Genomic DNA, 15,085 nt, shown 5'->3' with positions numbered 1-15,085 from the left:
AAAAAGATTTTGAAGAGTTTGTTTTATATTTATATGGCTAAGTAATTATATTAAAAAATAGATAAGTAGTCATCATTAATCATATTATTAATCCCACTGAAATTGATTTATACTTTATCTCTGATAAATCTGTACCTTTCCCAAGTGTTTTACAGTTATCCTGAAATACACACAGTCCCGAAGGATACGGCCTTTTACTTTTCCGAAAAACGGAATCTTATTTGCTCTACCCACGTGGATTTAATTTTGTCACAACAAACATAGCTTTTTTAACTGTATATTCCCGTGATTAACAGGAGCTTATGCCTCTTGGGAGCCGTGGGTGTAGCTTCCAAAGCATTTTAAGAACCACTACCTACCTCACAAATATTATACCCATTTCCAAGGAATCCGTTGTACACACTCACGTTTTAATTACTTTAGTTTTGGCCGTGGCTTCGCCCCTATCCACCTATCGGTTTGTTACAGATAAACGTCCGCGTGTTCTTGTTTCAAAAACCGGGATAAAACGATCCTATGTTTTCCCTGGATCTCAAAATCTTTATAGGTACCCAATTGATACAATTGTACCTATCTCAATCGGTTTAAGGCGTCTGCCTATTAGTATTTAAGTCTAGATAAAGTGTTAAGTACTAATAACATTTATAACTTAACCTATGCTTTTATGGTTTTAGACATTTACCTACTTTTCTAAAATAATACAATTATATATGTAACTTAAAAGATCGCCTTGCTCCAAAATTTCGGAGAGTCTCTCGGCTATGTCTGTGGGGGGCACTAGTGCTGAACCACAAACAGGGTCGACAAAGACCCCGAAGGACACAAAGCGTGCCAGGCTTTGTGGTGCGGCCAGGAAGAGGTTCCGGAGGCTGATTGCAGCGGAACTTGGTGCTGAACAAGCCCTTGCTCTCTGCAGGAAGCCCTGGGATCAAATTCCGGTCGACAATCCTCCTCCCGATCCAAAGGCGAAAAAACGCCTACGTTCGGAGGAAGAATCCCCGCGGGAACAGCCGAAGAAAACCTCTAGGCTGGACGTCACGGCAACCCCCCTCCCTAAGGTACAGTACAGCGTTGTAGCTGGCGCCGTGCGAGTGGGTGTCCGAAATTCGGCCCCCATGAGCGAGGACCAGATGCGACTGCTGCATGACGCCCTTCTCGAGTCCATCGCCAAGATGGCCGGGAAGAAGGGAGTCCCGCGACCAAGATTTGCTGGTTTCTCCTACAAGACGGGGTGGGTCCTGGTTAACTGTGAGAACCAGGAAAGCCATGACTGGCTTGTAGGAGAGATCAGGCAAATCAAACCGTGGCCTGAGGCGGAACTCTCGACCATACCCGAGAGCGAACTGCCTAGGCCACAGGTGGGGACCACTTTCATACCCATCAGCGAGGCGGCAACGGTCGAAAAGGCTTTGCCGCTGCTGGAGGCGCAGAATGATGGTCTCAACCCGGGGCTATGGCGAGTTCTCCATAAGCGGGCCGAGGCGGGAGGGACTGTGGTGACCTTCTCGTTGGACGATCCGTCGGCGGAGACTCTCCGTGCAAATAACGGCAGAGCTGGCCTTGGCTTTAAATATGTAATATTTAATGTCAGGGGGGGCTCTGCCGCGGAACAGCCCAACGTGGAAACACCTAGGCCGTCGACTTCTGCTGGAGTGCAAGAGGCAACGAGGAGCCCTGCGGGGACCTCGCGCCAAAGGCCTCCGCTGAGGTCGACCAAAGGCCGGGGTGGAGCCACGAGGGGCGGCACAAGTCGTAGGGGGGTAAGAGGAGGCGGAGGGAATAGAGGACGTCCACGTCCCCTACCCAAGAAGCCTCACACACCCGCCCTACGCTAAGCCAATGGCTCCCTACAACAGCAGAGCGAGGATCTTGCAGGGTAACCTCCATCATGCAGCAGCTGCGACTGCGGTGGTGGAGTGTTGCTTTGCCAAACAGAACATAGACCTCGCTCTGATCCAAGAACCTTGGATATCCAACGGCAACATCCAGGGGCCGCCGGTAAGATTCTCTTCAATAATGGTGGCTATAGACCCAGGGCGTGCATCGTTCATAACAAAAATATTGACCTTTTACCTGTTCCAGAGCTTTGCAATGACGACCTGGTCGCAGGATACATCAATCTCCAAGGGTGGAGTGGGGCTAGAGTAATCGTCTGCTCAGCCTACCTCCCCGGTGATAAGCCCAATCCCACAGAAGACCTGGTGAACGTTGTGGCCTACGCACAAAGACACAACGCCGACCTGCTTGTGGGATGCGATGCCAATGCCCACCACACCTCGTGGGGGAGCACCGACATCAACAAAAGAGGTGAGTTACTTTATGACTTCCTTCTATCTAACAATCTGCATACACTCAACCTAGGATGCACACCGACCTTTGTAACGTGTAACAGACAAGAAGTTCTTGACATAACTTTCGCAACGAATGCCTTAGCCAGGCACGTCATCGACTGGCAGGTAAGTAATGAAAACTCTATGTCAGATCACCGACACATTCGATTTAACCTGGAAGCATCGCTGCCAAGGCGAATCGAAACCTACAGGGATCCAAGGGCTACTGACTGGGACCATTTCAGGGACCAGTTAAAAACCAACCTTGATGTGATCCCAAAAATCATCAGAACTGTGGAGTGCTTGGAATTAGCAGTGGAGGTAGTCACAGTAGGAATAACCAAAGCCTACGAGGACAGCTGCCCTGTGAAAACCAAAGCATCCACAAGTAAAGTCTCATGGTGGAACTCTAAGCTGCAAAAGCTACGAGAAGAAACCAGGAGACTCTTTAAAAGAGCTAAAAAATCCCATGAATGGGACACATATAAGAAAGCTCTAACCAAATATAACACTGAGATCAGGAAAGCAAAGAGAGCATCGTGGAGGAAACTGTGCGAGGATGTCGAAAGTCTTCCTCGAGCAGCAAGACTCCAAAAAATGATCTCCAAAACTCCTGTTAGGCAGATTGGGCTTCTGAAAAGACCCGATGGATCTTTCACTTCATGTGAAAACGACACATTGGAGCTGCTGGCAGCAACCCACTTCCCTGGATCGGTGGGCAGCAATTGCTCGGCGACTACACATAGCAACCTTCGCAGGCCGAAGAATGACGACTGGCGGAGGGCTGCTATAATCATAAGACCCAACCAGGTAAAATGGGCCATCAGCTCCTTTAAACCATATAAAGCGTGTGGCGAGGACAACATATTCCCTGCTCAACTGAAGGAGGGGATGGAAATCCTCACTCCACATCTGGTCAAAATCTTCAGAGCCAGCTTGGCCTGGGGACATATACCGGAACGATGGACCACAGTAAAAGTCATATTCATTCCAAAGGCTGGCAGAAAGGACTACGCCTTGCCAAAGTCCTTTAGGCCAATAAGCCTCTCATCCTTCCTTATGAAGGTTATGGAAAAGGTAATTGACATCTATATTAGGGACGTAGCACTAAAAACGAAACCTATTCACCACACACAGCATGCCTACCGCAGAGGTAAATCTACGGAAACAGCCCTGATCAGCCTGATTGACAGGGTCGAAAAGGCACTGGAAGACAAGGAAATCGCGCTTTGCGCATTTCTAGACATAGAGGGAGCTTTTGACAACACTCCTACTACACTGCTGGTCGAAGGTCTGGTTGCAAAAAGCCTTGACCTGACGACCACGAGATGGGTGGAGTCGATGCTCTCCAACAGGAGAGCTAAGGTATCTCTGCTTCAAACCACTATGGAAGTTACAACCACCAGAGGATGCCCGCAAGGGGTCGTGCTTTCGCCCCTTCTCTGGACTCTGGCGGTTGATACACTACTGTATAAAATGGCCGACCTCAACATTGACACTCAAGGGTACGCTGACGACCTTGTTGTCATAGTAAGGGGCTTCTGCCAAAGAACAATATCTTCCATAATGCAAAGAGCGCTAAACACCATAGGTGGGTGGTGCAAAAGAAACAGTTTATCAGTTAACGCTGATAAAACTGTCATTATTCCATTTACCAGGCGTAGACAGTTGAACAAACTAGTCAAACCCTCTCTAAATGGAAAAGAGATCGAGTTTTCCACGGAAGTCAAATATCTGGGCGTCACTATCGACCAGAAACTTACATGGAATACTCACCTTAATAACATCATACAAAAGGCAAAAATTGCCTTAGGCTCCTGTAGCCGCATGATGGGCAACAATTGGGGCTTGAATCCCCGATCTGTCTTATGGCTGTATACCACTATCGTGAGGCCGACTATATCGTACGCCTCTGTAGTGTGGTATCACAAAACCAGCCAAAAGACAGTAACAGATAAACTAGGTAGTCTGCAAAGACTTGCCTGTCTCATGGCAACTGGGGCAATGTCAACCGCACCTGGGGCGGCCCTGAACGCACTACTGTGCCTAACGCCCCTAAGTATGCACATTGCTAAGGAGGCGGAGGCAAGTGCCTACAGGATAGACGCTCAGGGGGGCTTCCATTGCATATCCCAGAGAATGAGAACATTACTGGAGGCTATAAAGAGCACACCTACTCTTTGCATGACTTCTGACATCATGGTTCCAAGTTGTAGCTTCCAAAAGAACTACAAAGTGGAAATACCACACAGGGAGGACTGGCTGAACAAGCAAGTCACCTGTGAGAAGGGCAGCCTTATATGGTTTACTGATGGGTCAAAAATGGGCCCTAACGTAGGCTTTGGCGTGTATGGAGAGCAGCCGAAGCTTAGGCTATCTCAAAGCCTGGGCAAATTTGCCTCTATCTTTCAGGCAGAAGTCTACGCCATTATTGAATGTGCGGAAGCTAACCTGCGAAAAAATTATGCCAACCACATAATTTACATTAACTCAGACAGTCAGGCCGCGCTGCTGGCCTTAAACTCCAACTTAATCACCTCAAAGTTGGTAGAAAACTGCATGAGTCGACTAAATACTCTAGGAGAACGGAACAGAGTAACGCTGAGATGGGTTCCAGGTCATGCGGGAATCGAGGGCAATGAAAATGCCGACGAACTAGCCAGAGCGGGAGCGGAGGGAACACAATATGGTCCAGAACCCTTTTGTGGTGTTCCCAAAAGTCTCGCTCGAATGACCCTGGAGAACATCTATTTAAACAAATCCTTTATGGCATGGTCAGACACGCCAGGATTAACTCATTCCAAAGCTCTCATAAAAGCCTATGATCGAAAAAGCTCTAAGCAGATCATAGGACTGAGTAGGACCAAAATGCGCATCTTAGTTCGAGCCCTCACTGGACACTGCAGCTTAAACAAGCACTTGTCCACTATGGGACTGTCCGAAACAAGAACGTGCAGGATGTGCCAAGAGGCAGATGAAACGCCACTACACATTCTCACGGACTGCGGACCTCTGATGCGCAAGCGGAGCTTACACCTGGGCAAACACATCCTAAGCCCACAAGATGAACATATCGCCCCCCAAAAGATACTGCACTTCCTAATGGATGCAGGACTCGGAGGCGAACTGTAAGGAAAACAGCGGCGATCACAATAGATCGATAACGGTCGCAGTGATACTAGGACTTTATTGAACTAGAATAGCCGCTCAACACAAATAAAAAAAAAAACTTAAAAGAAAAACACAGAATACTCTTAATAACAAATAAGCAGCAAGTGCACGTAACAGATAAATTCATACATACTCGTAAATGAATTTACAGAAAATAACCTAACGGATACATACTTCATTTTATTGTACACTTATGAAACCTACGTTTACAAACAAATTAAAATATGAATTCCGCTCCCAAGAACATTTGTCAGGTAGAGCCAACTGGAGGTTGATTACAGTGCCCTGTGCAGCGGCGGGCAGGTGCAAGTAGGAGCATTTAGTGAGCATAATTATTTGGACTTGTTTTATTTGGGACCTGAGTAAAGACCCTCGTGTTATGGACCAAGGTGAATCGGTAGGTACGAATAAAGCGATATTTGATGTTTTTCATTTATTTATTGAAATCTGCTCTCTCTTATGTTTTTCCTTTTGATCCCCACTCCGTGTTAATGAACGAATTTATTTGGAAGCAGACCCGTAGGTACTTTGCATCGCTACGAAATCGGGGCAGTAATCAACATAAAATATGGATCAAACGACGCGGATAACAAAGTCCACATTCAAAGAAGGTATACCTACTTACACATAACTTCAAAATAAAAACTTTATAATTGAATAAAACGTTAATAATAATAAATATGACATATACTTATTAACTTAAGTAAGCACTTCAATATAAAACGAGCAACAGATTTCAATAATATTTCTACATACTATCTTTAGATCCTCCATACGACCATCCTTCCCACATTGTGAAAAAAATGTTATTCCTTTAAGTAACACCTTTAAATGTAAAGTATTTGTGTATCACTTTGAATTCTGATATTAAGGCCGAGCGATCTTATAAGTATAACATTCCTATCGCTAGTATCAGTGTTAAATAAATAGTAAAATATCCGGTTTCCTTTGAATGCAGAGGTTGTTCGAAATTTTAAACGCACACTATTTACATATTGCTATGAGTCAGTGATATCAACACAAAAGCTCGTTTGCATAACGATAAACCCCAGCGACAAAGGAACAAGGTTGAATCGACAGGTTAATACATGTCTGAGCGTAGGCCTGTGTGTGTGTCAGGATGTCTGCCACTCACACTAATGCTCCTATAAGACAAGACGACACACACGCGCAATATTTAACACCACACCACTTACCTACTCAATTGTTCACTCGTTCGTGAGGTGTAACAACTCCGACTTTGAAGATATGTAGGTATCTGGTAGGTAAGTGAGTACATTGTTAGTTATAAGCACTTCAACTTCAGTTAACGGAACAATTATCCAAGTTTCACTGAAATATTACACCCGTGTCAATTTTGTCTAATTGAAAACGTGAAACTAGTCTGGTTTCTTACTAAACGTTAACGTTGTTTGTTGCGATATCTGTGAGAAATATTATTCAAGAAGGTTTTGTTGCGAATTTCTTTATAAAATGTTTACATATTTTTGCTTGGATTCGTAATCAAAACTGAAACTTTGCAGACCTTATCAGTTTCTTAGGATCGACGAAGTCGTTCGAAGACGAAGTGTTTTCAAGGAATAATAAAGTAAAAAAATCCTTATTTACTATTCACTCGTAAGCTTAAGCTCGATAAAATATAATTTGCAATTTTTCCAACCGGCTCACGCACGATAATCAGTAAGACGATACTAGAAAGCTACGTTTACAAAGAAATTAAAAAAAAGTTTAGGAATAGGAATTAGTCCCAACATATAAGATGGGTGACTAAAATTAACGGCTCTTTGATGTGATTCTTCTAGTCAAAATACCCAACAAAGTACAAAAATATCATGTTTTGAAACAATTTTCTTTGATCATTTGATATAATATTAATCAGCTTAAAAAGGAAACCATGTTCTGAATAAGTTTATGGATGGCCTACATTTTACTGAAAGAAATATTACCTATTTTGTTCGTTCCGCAGTGGTTGTCTTCAAAAGCTCAGAACACTAAGCTTTTAGTAGCGTAGGTAAGTAGTTTTATTTATCATTTTTATTTTTAACTAGCTGACCCGGCGAACTTTGTTCCGCCTTAATGGCAATAAATAAGCAGACTTTTTTTTTTAATTTCGAACGGGATAAAAAGTATCCTATGTCCTTCTCCTGGCTCTAAACTACCTCCCTGACAATTTTCAGCTAAATCGGTTCAGCCGTTTTTGAGTTATAAGTGGTGTAACTAACACGACTTTCTTTTATATATATATACTAGCTGTGCCCGCGACTTCGTCCGCGTGGAATAATGACTTTGGGTAGGCACTTTTAATAATTTAGTCTAATTATTTTACAAATAGCTTTTGCCCGCGACTTCGTCCGCGGAGAAGTCGAAAACGTTCTCATTCGATTTTTAAATGTTTTTAACGTTATTATCTAAATGTTTGAATACTTATAAAATATAAAAATCTTAAAGGTTAAATTAATAAACATAAAAATAAAATTTTCTTATATTTTATGAATATGCAGCTCGGCCTTTGATCGGTGGTATTATCTTTTTACAACGAAATCGAAAACTACACCTACCGCAGTATTATTGGTAAACTTTTTTTTTATTTTCCTACAGGTGCTAGAATCACCAAGCTTCTAGCATGCCACTGGCCGTGGGAGAAGGAGCTTTTCCTCAAGACTACTCCCACTACCTCAAGGGCCTCCGCCAAAACTCTCGCGCGAAAATGAGTTTATGTATACAGCGCAAGCAGGTGCCCGCGGCTTGACCGTCATGCATTACTATGCATTGTTAGGCGAGCGCACGCAGCGGGCACCAACTCCGAGGTTAAGTGGAGGCCCCTAGAGTATGATAGTCTTTAACATGACATGATTGTAAAAAAAATGCACTAATGAGTAATTAATATCAACTTTGAAGCAAATCACCACTAAAATAACTTTCTACCCCTTTTTAACATAGTTAGGGGGTGCATTTCACTAAAATACGAAACACATCTTCCATTAATTCTGTTACAGAATGCTTATGCGAAATTTGAAGTAGATTGAACGAAGGAATCTCGTTATCCCATACAAACTTTGCCCCCCCTTTTTACCTCCTTAGGGGTAGAATTTTGGAAAATCCTTTCTTATCAGATGCTTACGTCTTACAAAGAATACACCGTCCAAGTTTCAGGTCTCTACGATCAGCGGTTTAGGCTGTGCATTGATCCATCAGTGGCGCGCGCAGTACTTGATCATTATTTTGCTGCGATGATATTTTAAAACTGAGATATCTTCTAAGATATTTATTGAAATCGAATGGTGTAAAGGCCAAGTATGTTTAAAATTAAATACTTGTGATGAATAACTTATTTATTTGGATAAGGATTAATATCATGTTTATGAAAAAACCTGCGCAAATAATGCATTAATTTAAAACAGATTTCTTTTTGCATAAAAAGGGTTACTATGAGCCAACCTTAAAAGATAGACATATGCTATCGCGGACTTTTTTTTAGAACTTTTAAAGGGGAACAATTCTGTCATACATGATTTTTGCGAAACTTTAACCGTTTACGCAGCGTCAGCTCTCAAAAGGAAAAAAATCACTGATTTGAAACATTCTTCATTAGTGCTCCGCTCCTATTGGTCTTAGCGTGATGATATATAGCCTAAAGCCTTCAGGAACTAACGGGCTATCCAACACAAAAAGAATTTTTCAAATCGGTCCAGTAGTTCCTGAGATTAGCGCGTTCAACCAAACAAACAAACAAACAAACAAACAAACAAACAAACTCTTCAGCTTTATAATATTAGTATAAGTATAGATAGATGAAACTTTATGGCTTTCGCCCGAAATCTAAGAAAAAAAACTATAAGATGTGTTAATCCGCTCGGCGTGAGATCATTCCATTGATAAGTCCTGACCACGAAGGCCGAGTTAAAAGGGAAACTATGTTGGAATGTTTGATGCGTTGCGAGCGGTGCGCGCCGCCGTGTGACCTCCCACTCGTCTGGAGTGGCCACACTAAACGATTAAAGTGGACACTATAAAGCCCGTATCACGAGGCGATGCTCAAGCTTTTGTTCAAACTTAAGCAGCATTTATATCTCATTCTGTGATCCTGGATATCTATCAAAGTGTAGCCAATCTAACTCTTTCATCTAAATCTACTTGAGATGGAAAATTTCGTAATACGAGCTCTATCATTTGTAAAGAAAATTCGAACCTATTTTAGTTAGTTATCTTGTGTTTGTGAAAATCATGAGATTCCTTTTTATAAAAGGCATAAATGTGGCAAGAAATTTCATCAAAATCTGTTGGAGAACATACAGCAGATGTTTTTTTCTCGTGTTCTTGTACATGCTGTATGTTCTAAGAAAATATTTTTTTTTTGCCCACGAGCTGTCAATATTCTCAAAATATCCAACTGTCAGAAGTACCCTGGAAACCCTACTTGTCTCGACATTCAGACCATTCAGACGCCCGAGCCGCCCGCGCTCCGCCCTCGCCACAATATCGACTTAACCAGTTATAACAGTATTATCACAAACTATTCGTCTCGCCTTCATAAATTAAAATTAAATATGGGATAAACAAATTGCGATCCTGTTCACAAAATATTCAAAATAAATGCAGCCTTGCCAGTTTCACTCAAGGAATCTTCCACTAGATTGCTTGTGTTTTTTACGCTGTTACTTATCAGCACTAGCCCACATTTCTGTCCCGAAATAGGTTTAATTGGAACGTAAAAGCCCTATTGACTTATAAATTATATATTTTTGAGCAGCCATAAGACTACTTTTTATTAAGTATATGAAATACTTCTCTGTTATCTTCAATTTATGTCCAGTGTTTATTTACTCAACGCTTGTAATAAGACATTATTTTGTGTAGTTTCAATGTTCACTTTCAAGAGTACTTATTATAATAATGGATTATACGTGACTATACTTCAACCACGGTTAACGAATTACTAATCAAACGCTAAGCCTTCCTCTAAATACAGATGCTCACTCATGCTAAAATATATGTAAGCACATTGTAAACAACAATCCGAGACGATCACGCCGGGGATGCTTCATTAGGACCGAGCGATTCCGACAGCATCGTCTGCGCTACAAACAATGCTATGATGTATACCAGCATTACGATATAAAATACTGTACATAAACCTATAACAACCTCGCATCCGGCATTAAGCGTCTCAGAGTAACGGAAATAACTTATCAGATACGCCGGTCGCGCGCGGCTCGCTGCATTATTTAGGTGCACGGCAGCATCAGGCCAAGTTCCTCAAACGTTGCATTCGGAATCGTCTAGCATTGTAACTCTTGAGAATAATTTGATTTCTCAATCTACTTGCTTCAGCTTCCTCGATTTTAAATGTGATTAAATGGGCTAGATCCCGTGTTCAGTTCCACCGAAATAAAGCTTAAAGAGCCTTGTATTTCGAAAAATTAGGCTATATCTTTATATGTTTGGAGAATGAACTACATAGATTTGCAGAGTACAACATTGATTTTCAATGCTCGATAAACACTTGAACACCACACAGTACGTGTGAACAAGTGTACCCTTAAAATGCATCATCAATCATTCGTCAATTACGTGCATAAGTGGCATTAACTCTGTATTGCATTAATTGCTGTCTAGCATAACATTATGTTAGTTAATACATATTAGCACTTTTGCAATGATTGACCGACACAGTAGACAACTTTTGGATGCAGAAACTTTGAAATCTAATTACTACTTTAGCATAAAAATAAGAAAAAATACTAATTTGTTGTTTCAGTTTTAATTTACGTAAAATATATTACATTAGGTAGGTACTTTTGTCAGATTTTTATTGAACTATGTAGTAGGTACCTAACGTGACATGTCACTAAATTAAAACAACTTGGCATATTTCCACCGTGTACGTTTTGGTAAGATGCACAAGAGTGAACGTGTCTCTGACTGTGCACAGCTTTGGATGCGGCGGACAGTAAAAAACGCCCGGAGTTGTCCGACCGCAAGGCGTTACGAGCCATGGGGCTCTCTGTCGCCCGTGCACTACAACACAATGACGATGGGCCGGATTATTCTTTGTGCTGCGAACAGGTAAAATCGGTAGAGCTGGGCCTTTTTCACTATCGATGTTGACTCAGTCACTTTCGTAAGTAACAATCAACGGACGCGTTTCTAATTGCTTTTTTCTTTATCAGACTACGATAAGCAGCGTGAGGTCGAACAATGAACTTACAGTACTTTTAGAAGGGTGTGATAATACCTACTTTATTTCGAGGACAAAAGTATCACGCACTAGTAATTGCTTCATTATTAATTTATCTGGTATACATTTTCCATATGAATTCGTCTGTCTCTACAATTTAGATTAACATTGGCTGGGAAAAATTATAATTGTTTGAATTCTTTTATTAATTCTAATTATTTATTTGGACTTTTGAACTAATTTCAGAGCTAAAAAAAACTTTCAGGTAGTCGAAATTTCCAATTAGAAAATCATTGATGTGTCATCGCTACTACGAGTACCTACCCTCGTACCTATGTAGAGGATGTTAGGTAAATGGGTATATGAGCCGACACTAGCCCATGTTAACATGGGTATATAAACGGTATGGTGAAGTCAGAAAATTGATATCTTCATTTTAATTATTTTAATTTTCATATAAATCGGATTTTATAAAATTTATTTTGTATAAAAATTAAAAAAATTAAAATGTTGATATCAAATTTCTGACTTCACCATACCATTTATATGACCATGTTAACATGGGCTAGTGTCGGCTCATATACCCATTTACCTAACACCCTGTATATCGCAGAAAGCTCCTAATGTACCTAAATGTAAATGTTTATGTCAATGCTATATTTTTGAGGATTTAAGCATTCAACAAAGTTATATTGATATCTTTACAAAATTTATGTATATTTTGAAGGCAAAAAAATACCCAAGTTCTAAGCTTTCGTTTCATTTTAAGCCCTGTGTCTTTTGTGTTTTCTAAAAAGACCTATCCATCAAAAGGTTCACAAATCAGCTTTATTACATCTTACTGAATTTAAGGTTAAAGATTTGAAAGCCTCTAATTGAACTTAAACAGTAAACAATTGCCTTTATAAATCGGTGCCTTTTAAAGTGTACCTTTTACGAAAGTAAACTTTTTAACAGCTCTTTCTTCAGTAGTTAGTTAAGTATTGTAAAATCTTATTAATTTTACTGAAAAACATTAAAATTTGAATTGACGTAAAATATCCATGAGTCTTTCATCAAATAAGTAATTACTAAGGTGAGTTCCTCAAAGTAGGTCGTGGTGGCTTAGTTGTTTGTGTGAAGTGTTGAAAGGAGATTTCCACTAAAACATGTTGAATGAAAGGTAATTTGAAATAACCTTTAACAGTATAATTTTGTATTTACGTTTAAAATATGATTATAATAATTGGTAGATAGGTAATGTAAGTACATTATTATATCCTATATGTATCCAAATGCTTGCTTTTCTCGGTATAGGTGTTTTAATTAAAACTCTTATTGGAAATATTCGTCCATTCCTATAGGATCTATATGTATAATTTCATGTATAAATAGAATCGCAGTCGTTTAGAAATACGTTTTAATAATATAAAATGGATTAAATTTAACATTCCTCGCAACAAAGTCTGTAACACATGAATATGAACGTTTCCGAACGCGAGGCGTCAATAAACGCACTGAGTGTCGACAAACATCGTTGAAATCTCTATCGAGACAGCAATATCGTAGCGTTGCTATGTGATTGGCGCGTGCCGTGGGCGGCAGCATAATGAACCAGAGTCAGGGTGGCAGGCGGCCGGGGGGGCCCGCTTGACGGTAGATTGGAATCCGTACGAGCCAGCGCCTTCTGCCGTCAAATCCGTCAACATCTTCGCCCCGTTAGTTGTCCTGGTGCAACGTGTCTCCTAGTTATTATCACTCACACCACTGCAACTCCGATTGAAACTTCGAACACGAATAGTTGTCTTCAATGCAACATTTCAGAATCCAAATTCTCTGTAAGGTCAACGTCATTAGATAATTTCAAGGTCATAATTTTTTGCTGATATTACTTTTTATTTTACCTACTATGATTCTCAGTTCAAATCCAATTAGTGAATTCTCGTGAAATTCTGCATTACAGCAAAGTTAATGTTGTCTTATTCATCTAATTTATTCTATCAAAGTCAGAGCTAAAAGTTTTAGGTAATACAATGAATATCATTTTAAATTATCAAAATAACGCCTGAAATGTTTTTCTTTTAGATAAACGACTCACAGCCAAATTATTTAAACGAGTAAATTAGCTAGATCTTTCATTGCATTTAGTTACCTACGCATCTGTAGTCAAATGATTTTTTATAAAAGCTGAAAATGTTTTTGAAGGAAAACTTGTATCAATTAAAACGTCGAAGGAGAAAATGTGTATATAGGTACTTACCTGGAACATTCACCATTTCAGGATACACGTTTTGATTTTAGATAATTATCTCCGAATTGTAAATGAAAGGAAAATATATTGGATCAGTCCAAAAAGTGATATCCCTGAAAGCCATCCCTTGGCAATTTGTGTCGTGTACGAGTTTATGTCGGTACAACATTCGTCGAAATGTTTACGTTTGGTGAAACTTTTAAACAGAAATCTCTGGAGGCAGTAGCACGAATGACCGGTCAAAGCTGCCCGGAGCGAGCTACTTTTCCCCTCGATTGCGGCAACCGCTTCCGGCCGCCTTCCGGAATTCCGGGGAATTCCACACTCACTTGGAATTTTCTTCGAGTTACTCCTCTTTTTAATTTGCACACTGATTGTGAGGGATCACGACTTAACTTCGAATGCTACTTTGCGGATTAATTTGGCTCTGGTAAGTGAATGTTTTAGAACGCAGAGTACTTTTAAGAAATTGGGTCAACTACTACTACTTGACGATTACATTCAAGACAGTGTTTTAAAAGGACAATCTTTATAAGCCTTTGGTAGAATTATAAAAGAATCTGAGAACATTATCCTTGTTATTCAACATCATAATGCTATCTAATCCATAGCTTTAAAGTTATAATACGTTTAACTATTTTACGACTATAACAATGACAATAAGTAAGTATTAAGAAAAATTACGTTACCAACAAAATGATTTACTGATGCAATACAAACATTTCGAATCCCAACTTATACATCATTTTATGAAAATAATAATTATTACCGGACCTATTTAAAATTCACTGTGTACTTTAATTGTCGATGAAACATAAATAAATATTCACTCGTAATAATAATGTTTAAAATCGTTAAATACTTAATATTCTTGTAAACAATTCACAATGCACGCGCATTCAGGAGGACTTAATTAAATAGCTAATAAAATTTACTGTTCATCAGTAACACTTTTAATTTGTGTTGGACGTGTTAAACGCAGGTGCGAATAAAAGGTTGTTTTACAAATCTATTTCAAACAGTAGGCTCGCTTACGATTATATGTATTGTATATCCACCTCTCTCTCTCTCTCTCTCTCTTTCTCTCTCTTCCGAACGAGGCGAGGACACAACCTTGTCCTCAAATATTCCAAAATTGGAACCAATTCGGGAAGTTAATATGACTTTTGGCGTGCG

Source organism: Ostrinia nubilalis, chromosome 6 (assembly GCF_963855985.1).
Source record: "Ostrinia nubilalis chromosome 6, ilOstNubi1.1, whole genome shotgun sequence".
In the NCBI taxonomy this organism is placed as follows: Eukaryota; Metazoa; Arthropoda; class Insecta; order Lepidoptera; family Crambidae; genus Ostrinia; species Ostrinia nubilalis.
Note: the sequence above shows the minus strand (reverse complement) of the source record.